Here is a 13,515-nt window from a genome sequence, read left to right on the forward strand (position 1 = left end):
GAGAGTGGTAATTGAGTTTTAAATATTTATGGCAGAACCTAGAGTTGTACTAGTGAATGCACTATAGACTCTCCCCAGTGGTAAGCCTGGCTTGCTGGAGACCCTGCTCTGCAAATAGCCCCATTGCAGAGCAGATGGGGGAGAAGAAAGGGGAGGAAACCAAGTAGACTTTTGTGAAAATGATTTATTTTGCCAATTATAGAGCTCTTACTCCTCCACAGGCAACGCTTTCAGTGTGGAGCTGCAGAGGCTGAGGAGGAGAGGGCTTTTCTAACCAAAACCAGCACCTGGATAACCTACAGGTCTGCTTTCACGCCGCTTGCAACTGTTTGCCCCAAAACAACCCTGGCTCTGCGGAAAGACAGGCAACGAGGAGCAGCAAGACGCTTGTCTGCCCTTGCCATTTGTAGCTCTTGCTGCTTGCCATTACCGATCCCATGTGAGACACTAGGAGGTACATAGGCATTTTTTCTTTTACTGCTGATGTAAATAGGATTATTTTCTCCGCAGGCAGCGCAGAAACGAGTCCGTGGTCCTGTGCTCTCCAGCAGGCACCGGCCTTGGTGCAGTGAATAAAAGGCAGGCCTTATTCCCTAGCCCAGCCCCGGGTCTGCTGCGATAAGACAACACGCCACACGTCCCTATTACTTACTTTAACGTGCGCCAGTAACACAGCTCTAAACCTCCAGCTGGGATTGAAGCTCTTCAAGCCTCAAGGCACCAGCTACCTGGAGCCTGAGAACCTGCCCTGCCCGGGGTCTCCGACAGCCCCGCGCACCCCGTGGAGGCGGCTCTGGTGGGTGCAGTTAGTTAGTTCCCCCCCACCCGGTGCCGAGAGGCAGAACGAGCTTTGCCTCCCCACGGCAGAGCCCTGCCCGAGCACCGAGGACCCCCCCCCCACCTCTCCCCCCGCTGCCTTCCCCCTCTCCCCGCTCGCCCTCCCTCCCGCCGCGGCCGGCCCGGGGTGGGGCTCACCGGGGTCCGGGGCGGCTCCGGCGCTCCCCGCCGCCGCCTACGGCCCCGCCTCGGCCCCGCACCCCGGCGGGGCGGAGGAGGGGGAACGGTGGGGGGGGGGCGGCGCCGGCTGCCGGGGCGAGGGCGCCGGCTGCGGCGGCGGCGGGGCTGCCACCCCGCGGGCAGGCACGGCGGCGGATGGCGGCAAGGTCAGTGGGCGCCCGCTCCCCGGCGGCGGGGCTCCCCTCCCGGCCTGCCCCCCCTCGGCGGTGGGGGGGGGGGCGGCAGGCGACGTCGGAGCGCGGTAGATCCAGCGGCGGCGGGGGTGGCTTTCCTTTCCTTCCCTTCCCCTAATTCCCGGCGGGGAGCGGGGCCGCCGCGGATGCCCCCCCGCCCCGCCTCCCTCCCTCCCTGCCGCCGGGGCGAGGGGGAGCCGCCGGTTTCGTAACCGCCTGCCCTGGCCGGCCCCGCCGCGCACGGCTCGCTGCGGGCAGAGCGCGGAGCGGGAGCGGGATCGGGCTCCGCCGCTTCCCGCCGCTCTCCCCCACCCCCCCCCCACCCCGCGGCGCCGGTTCCCCCCGCTCCCTCCGGCGGTGGAGGGCGAAGGCAGGCGCGATGCGAGGTGCAGGTGATCCGCCGAAAACGTGCGCGGGGCCGCCCGCTCCCCCCCGCCGCCGCCGCCGCCGCCGCGTCCCGGGAGGGTGGCGGGGCGCGAAGGTTACTTTGAAAGCCGGCGGGGTTGCGCCTGCATCGCGGCGGCGTGGGTTCGAGCGGAGGAGGGTTATCCGTGGGCTTCGTGAGCGAGTAAAGCCGGCTAACTTAGAGACGGGGCTGGAGGGGGGGGGTCCTTTGTTTCTGTTGGGGGTTTGGGGTCGGGTTGGGGTTTGGGGGTTTTTGGGTTGATTTCCCCTCCCTGCCTTATGCTGGCAGTTAGCGGAGAAGATACGCGGTAACTCGGGTGCTGTCATTAAGTGCTAGACGTCTCGCTGGGTTTTTAGCGAGAGGCTTTAATTTTGGTAAACAGGCAAGAGGAGAGGCGTGAAGCTCCCCTTGCCCGGGTCGGGTCCCCGCTCTGCAGAGCGGCGGCGTTCGGAGTTTGTCACGGCGTTAGCTGCAGCCTCCCGGCTGAGGTCGAGCTGCAAAAACGGGATTTACGAACCCTGCCGACATCCATCACCCCAGCGCTTTGTTCCGACACGCCGTCCGGTGGAGGGACTTCTTCGGAAACAGCTCTCTGCCTCTTCCGAAATGTGGATACGCTTAAGATGTGTGCACCGGGCTGTTAGCTGGGGAGGCGTTAAGGGGGTGTGTTTGTGTAATAGGTGTCTGAAAAAGAAAAAAAAAAAGAAAGCAAACAGTCTTTTGATAAGGTCCCATTAATTGGACTATAAACATAGTCATTCCTCTGTTCTTATTTCCTCGCTGAAACTCTTTTCCTCCTTCTCACCGATACGGTCTGTGGTTTGTTTGGGGTTTTTTTTAATAGTACGTTTCAGAGATCTTTTCTTTTGATGCAGCTTTGCTCAGGGTTTGGGTCTGATTGAGGCCGTTGGAAAATATTTGTAACCTTCCAACTTCTGATGTGTATGAAGGTCCTGTTTCTAGCCTTTCTGCACCCAGGCTGGGGTCACAGGCCTTTTGGAAATGCCCACCGAGTCTGAACTAATGCAGAGCTCACAGGATGGTAATAGTAGCCATTTAGGAAAAAACCTTCTGCTGGAAACGCTATTCTTGACTATGTAACGGTGCGCAACTGGATTTCAGCTTCTTGTTTATTGCGTGAAAGGCAAAACATAAAAGTAGCCCTGGCTGAGGGCTACGGAGCTGGGACAGCCTTGTGCCGTTGCTGTCCGTGGCGCTGGTGGCACTGGTGTGCCCGTGACTGTTGGGACAGGGCTCTGTGGAAAATTCCTGCCACGCACACGCTATTGTTGGGAATATAGTTAAAAAGCCCAAACCTCTGGTTCAAACCTGTAAGGTCTGTCAGAGGGTTTGGACAGCTTGCCGGGTATGTGAAGGCAAATGAAAAAGATGCTTTCTGCTGCTTGTCTGGGGGGAGGAAAGTTGGTTGGGCCACACCTGATGGAAGTCTTAAGACCCTTGTTATGAAGTCTCTTTGGGAGCACTGGACAGTGCTGTGGAATATCCAGATTAGAAATGCCAGAAGGACAATAAATATTATTTCCGCCCTAATATAGTGTGTTTAAATTATACATGCAAATGCAATAACTCAGAACGAGCCGCTCATCCAAAGGTGTGCTATGGCTTAGCAGAGCACGCAGGGAACGGGCAGGTAGATGCTTCTGGGTGCTGTTCACCCTTCCCCAGGTGACTCACTTGGGCCTCCAGCTTTGCCAAAATCCCTGGGTATGTTTTTGTTGTACCTGTTCCTGGCTCCAGTTCAGGATTCTTCACCTTGACCCCTCGGTGAACTGGAGCAGGATCTCCTTCAGCCACAGTCTGACAGAGGCTTCAGCACAGTTTTAACTTTAGTCATGCGTGTTGTCCCAGCAAAATTAGGGATACTCACAAGCAAGCTTGCACGCAAAGGTTTTAAGCTCAGGGCTGCCTCTCTCTCGCAAGCTTTCCAGGGTGTGAACTGCACCTCTTTTTTACTTGCATGGTGCTGAGAACAAATGCTGTATCGTGTTTGGGCTCAGTACAGAATAGCTGACCTTACTTGGGACCAGTACCCACAGAGTAGGAGCCGTGGTGCTTCTCTGCTGGAGATTTGTGGAGGATTAGTTTGCGCTTGGGACCTGAAGTCTTGCTGGAAGCTAATGAAGCTTATACTCTTAAATGCTCAAGCCATCCTTTCGAGCAGAATTTAGTTTTCTAAGTCAGTGAAGTATTTTTCAGACCGTGACCCCAGTCGGTTGGTGGTACCTGGAGGATACAGGTCTAGAGGGATGTATGTGATCTAGATGATACCCCGATCAGTTGGCGTGACTCTACCAAAGACCTGGTGATTTGCGGGTTTGACCACATGGCCGTCGACTTTGGGACCCAGCCTTTTAAAAGGGTGGTCTCACATTGCCTTCTGTATGCCTGTGTTTATTTGTCAGCCAGTTCTGCAGCCCTTCTGCGCATCAAGTAGCAGCTGTTCAGGCAAGTAATTCCACTGGCTTGAGCGTGGTTATTCAGCTGAGTAAATGGTGTGCAATCTGAGTTCAAGGTAGTGGGTTTTGGGCGTGAGTGCTCTCTTTTTGTGGGGAATGTGGGAAACTAATTCCCAGAGCCTGGGATCCTGGCATGCCTTAAATTCTCTCCTGTGCTTACGCTTGCCTCTATCTGGTGGGTGGGTGGGCTGGAAGTGAGATAGGAGGCTGGACTTTCCTCCCTTTTACAGTAAGCAGCTCTTCCAGAGAAATTCCACAGCTGTTTCTGAGTCTGTCCAGAGTTGTCTGCTTGCTTTGCCGATGCTGTTTTCTACACAGATGGCTTTTCTGTTGCTGGGCTGGGCTCTGCGAAGGGAGAAGAGGAGCCCTTGGAACCAATGTAGCTCTGTAGCAGAGTCTGTCAAACCGAGTGGCATTAGAGGAAACCCTTCCAGCCCTCATCAGCACAAGCTAATTGTGCAGCATCTCCCCATGTCCTAGGCTGGCAAGGGCTCAGCGTTTGCTCATCGGACCGCAGCAGAGTTGACCCCTGCCTCAAAGGCACCCTCTTGGTGCAGGTGGCCAAGCGCCAGCAGCGTGGGCTGAGGGACGCTGGGGATGGCGAGGAGAGAGATGCTGAAATCTCTGGGATGAGATCACCTCCAGGGCTGGGGCTTGTGAAGGAGAGAGGAGCCCCAGCAGCTTCCACACTTAGAGCTGAGCAATAGTCCTTCAGCCCTGACGAGGCATTTCACCCCTTCCAGGTGCAAATGACTGTCCCTGTCTTCCTGCTGCAGAAATTACCCCTTCAGGGTAACCCTCAGATGTAAATGAGCTTGTTATTTGCCCCTTCCTGCTCCAAATGCATAAAAGCGTTACAGAGCTTAACTGCAGTGTTGGATGTGCAGCTTGCAGGCTTGAACGAGTTTCCTGGGACGTAGCAGAACGTGGAAATGCCGCTAATGCAATGCACCATACTTTTCATCTGGCTTTATTTTATTTCATTTTAACTTAGTTTCCCAAGGAAATGAGTGCCGTCTCTCTCCTGCCCTTTGTGTTTGGCCAGTTTCAACCAGATTGCACCAGCGGTTGGCAGTCTTGGAAGATCATTAATTTCCCACTTGTTTTTTGTTAAGATTAGCGGCCGGCTTGGAAGTCTTTGAAGCGGTGCTCTCTCTGAAGAAAAGGAGACTGTTTTCAGCTATTCTCCATCCTGCCCGGTAGCAGCTGCCCGGCCAGGCATTGCACGTGTGGTGGTCAAACACGCAGCACCTTCGTAGCCCTGGCCACCTCGCGAGGTGTGCGTGGTCTCCAAGGCAGGGGTGGGCGTGGGGTAACATCGGAGGGAGCTGTAGTGGCTGCGACGGAGGGGCAGGAGGGCAGAGGGTACAGATCTCCGGCAGACGGGGCCTGTTTGTTACACCTCCTCGCAGCGCGGCTGCTCTTTTGTTTGTCAAGCTAAAGCCACTTGGATTTAGGAAGGCTGGCAGGCTGTCAGCCATAGCTTGGAGACGGCTTTCCTTGACCTCTGGGACACCTTGGGCTGAACAGAGGTGAGCGTCAGAGCAGACGGGAACGTGCGGCCCGGGCAGGACTTACGCAGAGGTGTGCGTGTGCGCAAACTGCACGTGTGCAATGGCAGCGTGATTATCTGGGTGTTCACTGGTGTCATCCTGTTGAATTCAATGATAATTTGAGAGTGATGAAAAGATGACGTTCAGCGCCGTACGTTCCTCCCAAAATAGCTTCCATGAGTGAATACAATCTCCGATTCCCACGCAGCTCCCTCCCCACAGTTACTTTGGGCAGGTGTGTACTTGGCCTGATGCAGCGCTGTGAGATGTCAGGGACGTGCTTCTGTACTGCTAAGTGCCCCGGCGTAGGTGCAGCTGGTCTGGCATGCGTGTCTTGGGTAGTCTGCCTTGGAAATCTGGGCAAAACTATACTAGGCAAAGAAGTCTTACCCTCACCCAGGCTGTGCCTGTGCTAGACAGCTTTTCAGTATAGCTGTGCTGGGTGCGGTGGGCACGTGTCTTCCAGACCGGGACTGAAGGAAAAGCTGGGCATCTGTTCAGGCAGCGACATAAGAAATAGGAGCGTCAGGGTGTCGAGGAGCATATGTGGGATGCACATGCAGTTCCTCAGCCAGTAAGTGTTTTGCTACCCTCTCTGTTGCTGCTGGTCTTCAGGCAATACATGCCTGTTGTCCTGGGGCATAGAGCGTGGCTCTTCAGAGATCACCAGTGTCACTCTCTAATGTCAAAATATTAAGTGTCACTTTGGAGGGCCGAGCTGAATCTCAAACACCTGTGTGCTGCTCCTTTTCAGACAGCCTGTGATGCAGCTAAGATCAGATGCATCTGTCAAGGTGAGATGAAGGGAGGAACTGTGTAGCTGGCTCTCCATCATGGGTTACGGCGGATGCGGAGCACCAAGCTGTGCCAACAGGACAAAGGGGGACGCTGTTTCCCCCCACACAAACTCTGCCTGCTGGAGACGGGGCTGGGGACCTCTGGCATCCGAGCGTAAATCTCTACGCTATTAGAGATGCGGCACTTTGTGAAGGAGAACGTCTCTTGCTTCCCTTCCTTTCCCCTCCACGGGCACCAACTCGTACCACTGGCAGTGTGGCACAGCAGATGACCGTGGTGGCTAAGAATGGGCTCTTGGGCTTGGACCAGGCATCCCGTGCAGGTCCCTCCTCTGACAGTGCCAGCCACCCAAGCGTCGGTGGGAGAAATCCTGAAACAGGCACTCACGGGGTAAAACGTTGCTGCTGTAATATTTCTGCCTGTTCTTGTTAACTGTATCGTGCTAACTATATAGTTAGTGATGGTGTAGTGCTTTCTCTTGTTAGGTTTGAAACCAAACCAAGTGGGTTGCATGCCAAGAGGGAAGGATATCAATGTTTCCACCACCATGACGGACTTTTCCACAGTGGAGCTCTTCCAGAAGATGGGCACTGGAGAGAGCTGGTGTGGCCTGAGTGCCTGGGACACTGCAGGCTCTGACTGGCTGCACCTCAGGGACTTGATAGCTCTGGGTTTTGCAGGCTCTGCTCTCTGAGGATGGGGAAAGATGGAAGTGAAGCTTGCTTTGTTAGGAACAAAAGAGCATGTAAAGCTTGTGGTAGTAGCTGCCTGTACCCGTTAGACAAGGTAAAAATACTACTTAAAAGAAAGGGGTGTGTATGTGTTTACAAATGGGGGCATACAAAGACAAACAAGACGTTTTAAAAAGCACGGAGCCCACATAGCGATCATGCTGTCAGCCACACTGCCTCTTGCCAGCTAATATCATCCACAAATAAAACAAGTTAGGTTGTTGCTATTGCAGCTGCTTTCCCTCATGAAGCAGGGTGAGCCAGACTCATCTGACTCTGAGAAACGCGTTGGCAATTTGTCTGAAGTCCGAGGCACGCAGGGTAATTTACTTAAAAAACCCAATATAACAGTTACCATCCAGGATGAACACGTACAACCATAACGTTTGCTTGCAGTTGTATTTTCTATGACACACTCTCAGAAGTTGCTCGTTGGCTGCATTCACCGGCAAACACAGCCTGGAGGTGATCGGCTTCTTCCCTGACCTCCAGTTAACAGCCATAATTATACTCAATCAAGTTTTAATGTGGGAGGTAGGAGGGATTCAGCGGCTTGGGCAGAAGGCTGTCGGTGGGGTCATTTGGGATCCAGGCCTTGGGAGCTTTCCTTCGACCTTGGGCAAAGCACATCAGCTGCTTAGTGCCTCTGCTCTTTAAATCTGATCTGTTACAATTTATTTCAGAGCAATTGATTGATATTGGTCTTGGTTTCCTCCTCTGAAGCAACCCCCAAATCCCCAAATATTTGTGCATGGAATTGAAGTTTAAATATAAAGTCTCCCTCTCTCCTCCCTGCTCTTCACCTCAGATAAAGGTGGAAGAAAAAGAGTCATTCAACAGCTGGAGGCATCAATCACGCTGGGAGCAGTCTGCCAGTTGTTCCACACGTTATTAATGATGAAAAGATATAAACATATGAGCTCATAATTATGTTGCGTTTCAATTACTTACAAAATAATGACATTAGGAGAACAATGGGGTTACAAAATCAGGCGGACGAAAGCAAGGAAGTGCCAGGACTGACGTTGCATAGCTCCCCTTTGCATCTGCATTATGATACAATCTTTAATTCTATAATTGCATCATTTTTTCCCTTTCACAGAGTCCCTCTTTCAGTGGATAGGTAATTACTGCATAATTCATTTTCTTTTCCCCACATTTACTTTCTGCATGTGTCTCCACATCTATTTATTTTACACCCCACCCAAACCTTGAACTGAGCAGCGCTGCTAATTCCCTCCCGCGGGCTTTGCAGGTGGGGAAGTTCTTATTCTTGCAACGTCTCAGGTACAGGTACTGTCTTCGTTTTCATAGCTGAGGAATGGAGGCAAAGAGCAAATAAAGCTCAAATAATTGAAACGCCTTCAGTTTTGGCTGCCTCAAAGAGATACTTGGGGATGATTTTATTTTTCACTCACCCCAGAATACCTGGCATGATGGAGCAGTTCATCTGCTGGAAGCACAAGGGTGAGCGGTGACCTCAGCTGTGTCTTGGCACTCTCGCAGGTTAGCCCTAGATGTCTTGGCTTTGCAGAAGGTCGGGACCCCCATCGAGGGTCACCTGAAGACAAACTGCTTTTAGGGACTTACCGAGCATTTTACAAAGACTGTGGAGCCAAGAAAGATGTAATTCCTGCCTGCAGGTGGGTATGTCCAACTTCCTCAAGTAAGGTGGTCGTCTCTTTTTCTTCCTGCGTTGCCTCATTCACTAATCTTCCTGACCTCCACTGAGCGAGGCAGGGTTTGAGAGACAGCCCTCGCTTTTATCACGCAACCACATCTTTGTCCCAAAACAATTGATTTCCAGGGCTCAAATGACTGGAGACAGAATCAGTGCAGATGTATACAGGAGCTGGGTGAAGGTTGTATGGGCAGTCTTCATTATGATACTTCTGAATTTTGGAGTGCGGAAGTTTGCAGTCTTTGTATTAAAAATTTAACATAGCTAGGTTTAAACATCATTTTATAACTGTACGAAGGGAAAAGGGAGAGAGAAATAAAAATTGCTCCTGTCACATGAATCTGCAGTGACCCGGGTCATCCAGAGGGCGTAGACCTTTGGGCTGTAGCATTAATTTCCAACCCATGAGAAGACGGCTTGCTTAAGAGCACTGTTTGGCTGTGGATCGTGGGAGTTGCCAGAGTGGGGTGACATGCTCAGCAGGTCATCTGCTGCTGTGTTTGGCGTTTTGCAGCCCAGAGCCAAGATACCCTCAGATCCCATTTAAGGATGGGGTGGGCAGAGCTCTGGTGCTTCCCAAGTCCTCTCTGACTTGCCTGTGTCTGTCCTGCTCTTCCCTCTGTGGCAGCCTGGCTTCTCATCCCCTTAAACTCACCCTCCCCAGCTCCCCCTCCTTCCCCTCCGTTCCTGTGCATCCCTAACAAATGCCACCTGCTTCTCCGATTGCTTTCTGGTACCATCGCTCCAGCCCATCTTTTGTTACTATCAGTGCCACCTATGATTTTCCAGAGGTCCCAGATCTAGATAGGGTTGTGTGCAATCTTGAGTCCAGTTTAGATCTGTAACTTTTGCTTGTTCAAACCGTACGTAAAGGCCAGCCCAATACCTTTGAATGAAGCATTTTAGGGGATTCACCTTCCTTACTTCTAGTCCAGAGCCATTACTGTGGGGATCCTCCGAGATCAGGCAATGGCTAAATGGCTGCTTTCGGCCAACCCTATAAAAACAGTTTACATCTAAAGAATATGCTGCATTCTGCCCTGTTTCTCAGTGTTTTTTTGTGTGCAGTCTTGCTTGGTCCCACCTACCTTCTACAATTAAGCCTAGGTGGACATGCCATTTTATGGGGTTGAATATGAGATTGAAATTACATCAGTTCATAGAAGAGTGCAGAAGACTGGCCGCTCGTCCTTTTTTTTGTTTTCTGGGAATGAATAGATACATGATAGTGCAAGCAAGAGTGTGCAGGTTCTAGAGGCTGGGCTTCCAGCTGAAATGCAAGTTGGTGCAACTCAGCCGCTTCCCGGAGAAGTGATGTCTGTAGTCCCAGCAAGCCTTTAGATGCTTTTGGCCTGCATGTCAGTCTTCTGACCAATTTACAGTGAGTTTCTTCCTACAGCTTTGTTCAGGGGAGGGGAGGGCGGTTAGTATAAACCTCATGCTGCAGTAAGAGGACAAAGCAGAAATTTCTGATTATGTTCAAATGAGCATAACAGTTGGCTTTCTTTATGTACTTTGGGGTTGTTTTTTTTTTTTCATTAAACTAGATGAGGAAAAGTAGATGATACCAGCAAAGAAAATACATTTGCCAGCAAAATCTGGTCTTGGAACAGACCAGGCTGACCTGCAATGAAACAGTCGGGATGAGAATGATTTTAAAGTCAGACTTGTGTTCTTGGGAGTTTGTGATATAAATCATGGCCATGATAGATATAAACCACGTCAAATTAGATTCATAAAATAATGACAGAACAACGTGTCTTAAAAAGTTTCGGATGACTCAACGGATTGTGCACCTTTACAAAATAATTAATAAGCCAGGTGCTAAAAACTGGCACCGACCAATTCTCCCTGCATTACCACCGTGTGTAAGTCCAACAGCTAGTATGGAGTACTGAACTTCATGTATTTGAAAAGGAGAGACTACTAAAAGGAGCATGGGACTGGTTTTCAGCTCTGGTCTGAAGGCACCTGGGGGCCAAGGACGTTGTCTCATCTGTGAAAGGTAACTGGGAGAAACGGCTTGAATCAGTGGAGAGATCTACACATCTTTCAGAGGGGGAAAAAAGGTTTTGTGAATGAAAAAAAAATTGCACATCACTGGCCTACCCATCTCCAGCCTGGAAGGTGGCAGTGAGCCTGCATGCCTAGGATTTGGTCTCGAGTCTGGGTAGGCTTCAGTTAATCCCTGACACAACCTTGTTCTCTGTATTTTGCGTGTGTGTTTTGAGGTGAGCATGTTTGGGCAGATCTTCAGGCACTGTAAGTTGCCGTAGCTGCCCTGGGAAAGAAGTGGCTCCTCCATGGGGTGGCCCCCATGCCGGGTATGCCCTGCTGGCCTCCCTCCACCCCCGGTTTGCTTCCCCCTCTCCTCTTCCTCACCGCATTGGTGGTCGGATGCTGAGAGGCAGGGACAGGGCTTTGAAAAAGCTGGCTCAGCAGAGGAGGTGGAGAGCCAGCTGATGCCAGTATTACTATTCTTTCAAAATTGATGGATGAAACGATTATAAAATTGCAGAGGGAAGTGAAACTTAACAGAATCCATGTTTTAATTGCATTCTGGATTTTTTTCAGCAGCCAGCTTCTGAGGTGCAGGACAGATGGAGCATTTTTGTGAGGATGTTGATGTAGACTGCACAATGTATTGCTTTTAAAGAAGGAAGAAAAAGCTTGGGCCAGTCTGTTTTCCACACTCTGCTCTCAGTCGTCTTCAGTTGTACTGTGTGGTAGCGTGCTGTGTCTAGACAGTAAATCAGATCTGAAATACTGTCCAGATGCAGCTAGAGAAAAAAAAGAGTCTATTGCAAGCACCTGTGGTGTTGAGGTGCCCAAGCCTGCGAGGGGTATGTAAGTGCTGGACTTGTAATTTCCCGTGTGCCCTTCATCCCTGCGGAGAGGAGTGAGGATGCTGGAGCTGTTTGGCTTGCAGTGACCAGCAGCATGGGTCCATATTTCCTCCACACTACATGCCAGACTTCTGGCACTGACACCCGCTTGCCTCTAACCTGGTGAAGATCCTTTTTCAGCTGAAGAAGCCCCCATGCTCAGTCTGCGAGTAGCACTCCTAAAGGGATGGCCTGCCTTACAATGGAAGGGTTCTTGCACTTCAGTTTATACCCTTCCTTCTCGTTTTCCTTCTTACTACTCTGGTCACTGCTAGGAGGAATGCCTTCCTGGTCCCTGGGAAGAGTCTGCACTGAATGTCAGGTGCAGACACATGTCATTAATGAGCAGGGATGGAGGCTGCATGTATGCTGCACCCATTGGGGCTGCTTTTGCCCTGGTTGGCTCCATGGCTGGGCTGTTGTCGCTGGTACAGCTCCCTTTGCCTCACGGGTCTGGCTTTTGAACCCCACAGTATGCAGAGATGGTCCAGCAAGTATGCAGTGAAGTGTGCTTGTAGGCTCTTCATGAGGCAGCGGTTCATTTTTCATTTGATGCCTTTGCCAAATGTCATTCAGTACTTTTTGGTAGGCTGGCTTGCATGCCTAGAGTGTCTATGTGCCATTTTTTGTGGAGTCCTGATAGCCACTGTGGTTAAACGCTTTCCTCTAAGAAGAAGTAGTATATTTAGGTATCTGCAAAGAAAAGGGGAAGGCTATGACAGCAGGAGAAGAATGGTCATGATTTTAGGCATAATGGATGTTGGTGAACTGGAGGCAGTGGATAGCTAACTTCTAATGAGTGCTATCTTGAAAATACAGCCCAGATGTTTGTGTGCTGCATGAGGTTCTCTCATGGACGGGTGTTTTGCTTGAGTATGCTTCATCCAGGATTGGACCAACACACTCTCCACCCAATTTTGTTTTTCTTCAGACTTTAACAAAAACAGTTTTCTTTGTAGTGTTTTTCCCTAGCCTGCCTTTCCTCTGGGACCGAGAACTTCTCTCCACGGCCTCTTTAACCCAAACATAACTTACCCTAATTGTGCATGTTTTGAAAAAATACATGTGTAGGTGGTTTAGTTAAGAGGAGAAAGCATCAGCCTTTTCTCTTGCCCGCTCCTGCTTTCTCCCAAGTCAAAAACTGAAAGGAGACACCTTTCAAGATGTTCCTGTTCAGGAGTGGGCTCTTAATTAAAGTCCCAGTCTTACGAAGTTCTGGCATCTGCAGCAGACGAGCCTTCTGCTCCCATCAGCTGCAGGTGAAGTTGCATAAGAGGAGGTATGCTCAGGGGCTTGGAGGGCTGCTCTGTTTCTAAAAGTGAGTAATTCGGGGTGGAGACGGTCTTCTGCCCGAGTGCTTTAGCATGCCTGTTTTCTCTACCTCTTTCATGCCTCCGGAAGGATTTCTGGGGTCTGCTCAGGCTGTGAGGAGCAACCCCATTTTCCCCTGCTTATCTCCCTGGGGCAGCAGCTGCAGTCCGAGGGTGAGGTTCAGAAATGAGTTCCTCTTGCTGCATTTCCTGCTCTGGTGTTGGTTGGTATTTTAATGGCTTGAAGCTAACATTAGGGAGTGTAATGCACCAAAGAGCCAGACTGCTGTGAGAGGAAAAGTTTCTTCCCTTCTCAAGGCTGGTGTCCTCGCAGGCGGTAAAATGGGCTCATGAGATGTGGTTGCAGTCCCTGTGAGTTACAGAGGCGTCTTAGCTAAGCAGGCGGTAAGTAATGAAGGTGAGCGGCAGATCACGATGGCCTTCTGACATCCTAAAGGACCTGAAATCTTTGCGGTGTTTACTC

The 13,515-nt window shown here is 51.2% G+C and overlaps 1 protein-coding gene across 4 annotated transcripts in view; it reads left to right on the forward strand.

Moving 5' to 3' along the window:
* The first annotated feature begins 1,101 nt into the window (after nucleotides 1-1,101).
* Nucleotides 1,102-13,515, forward strand: part of RNF152 (ring finger protein 152) — a 46,342-nt gene continuing 33,928 nt past the window's right edge. Inside the window, exon 1 of one of the 4 annotated variants that reach the window (XM_075052297.1) lies at nucleotides 1,102-1,163. The gene's annotated coding sequence lies outside the window, so the exon portion shown is untranslated. Of the gene's footprint in view, nucleotides 1,164-1,533; nucleotides 1,577-8,451; nucleotides 8,623-13,391; nucleotides 13,437-13,515 lie in introns of those variants that run through there. The other 3 variants (XM_075052299.1, XM_075052300.1, XM_075052298.1) reach the window with 3 other exon arrangements.

Source organism: Buteo buteo, chromosome 20, assembly GCF_964188355.1.
Source record: "Buteo buteo chromosome 20, bButBut1.hap1.1, whole genome shotgun sequence".
NCBI lineage: Eukaryota > Metazoa > Chordata > Aves > Accipitriformes > Accipitridae > Buteo > Buteo buteo.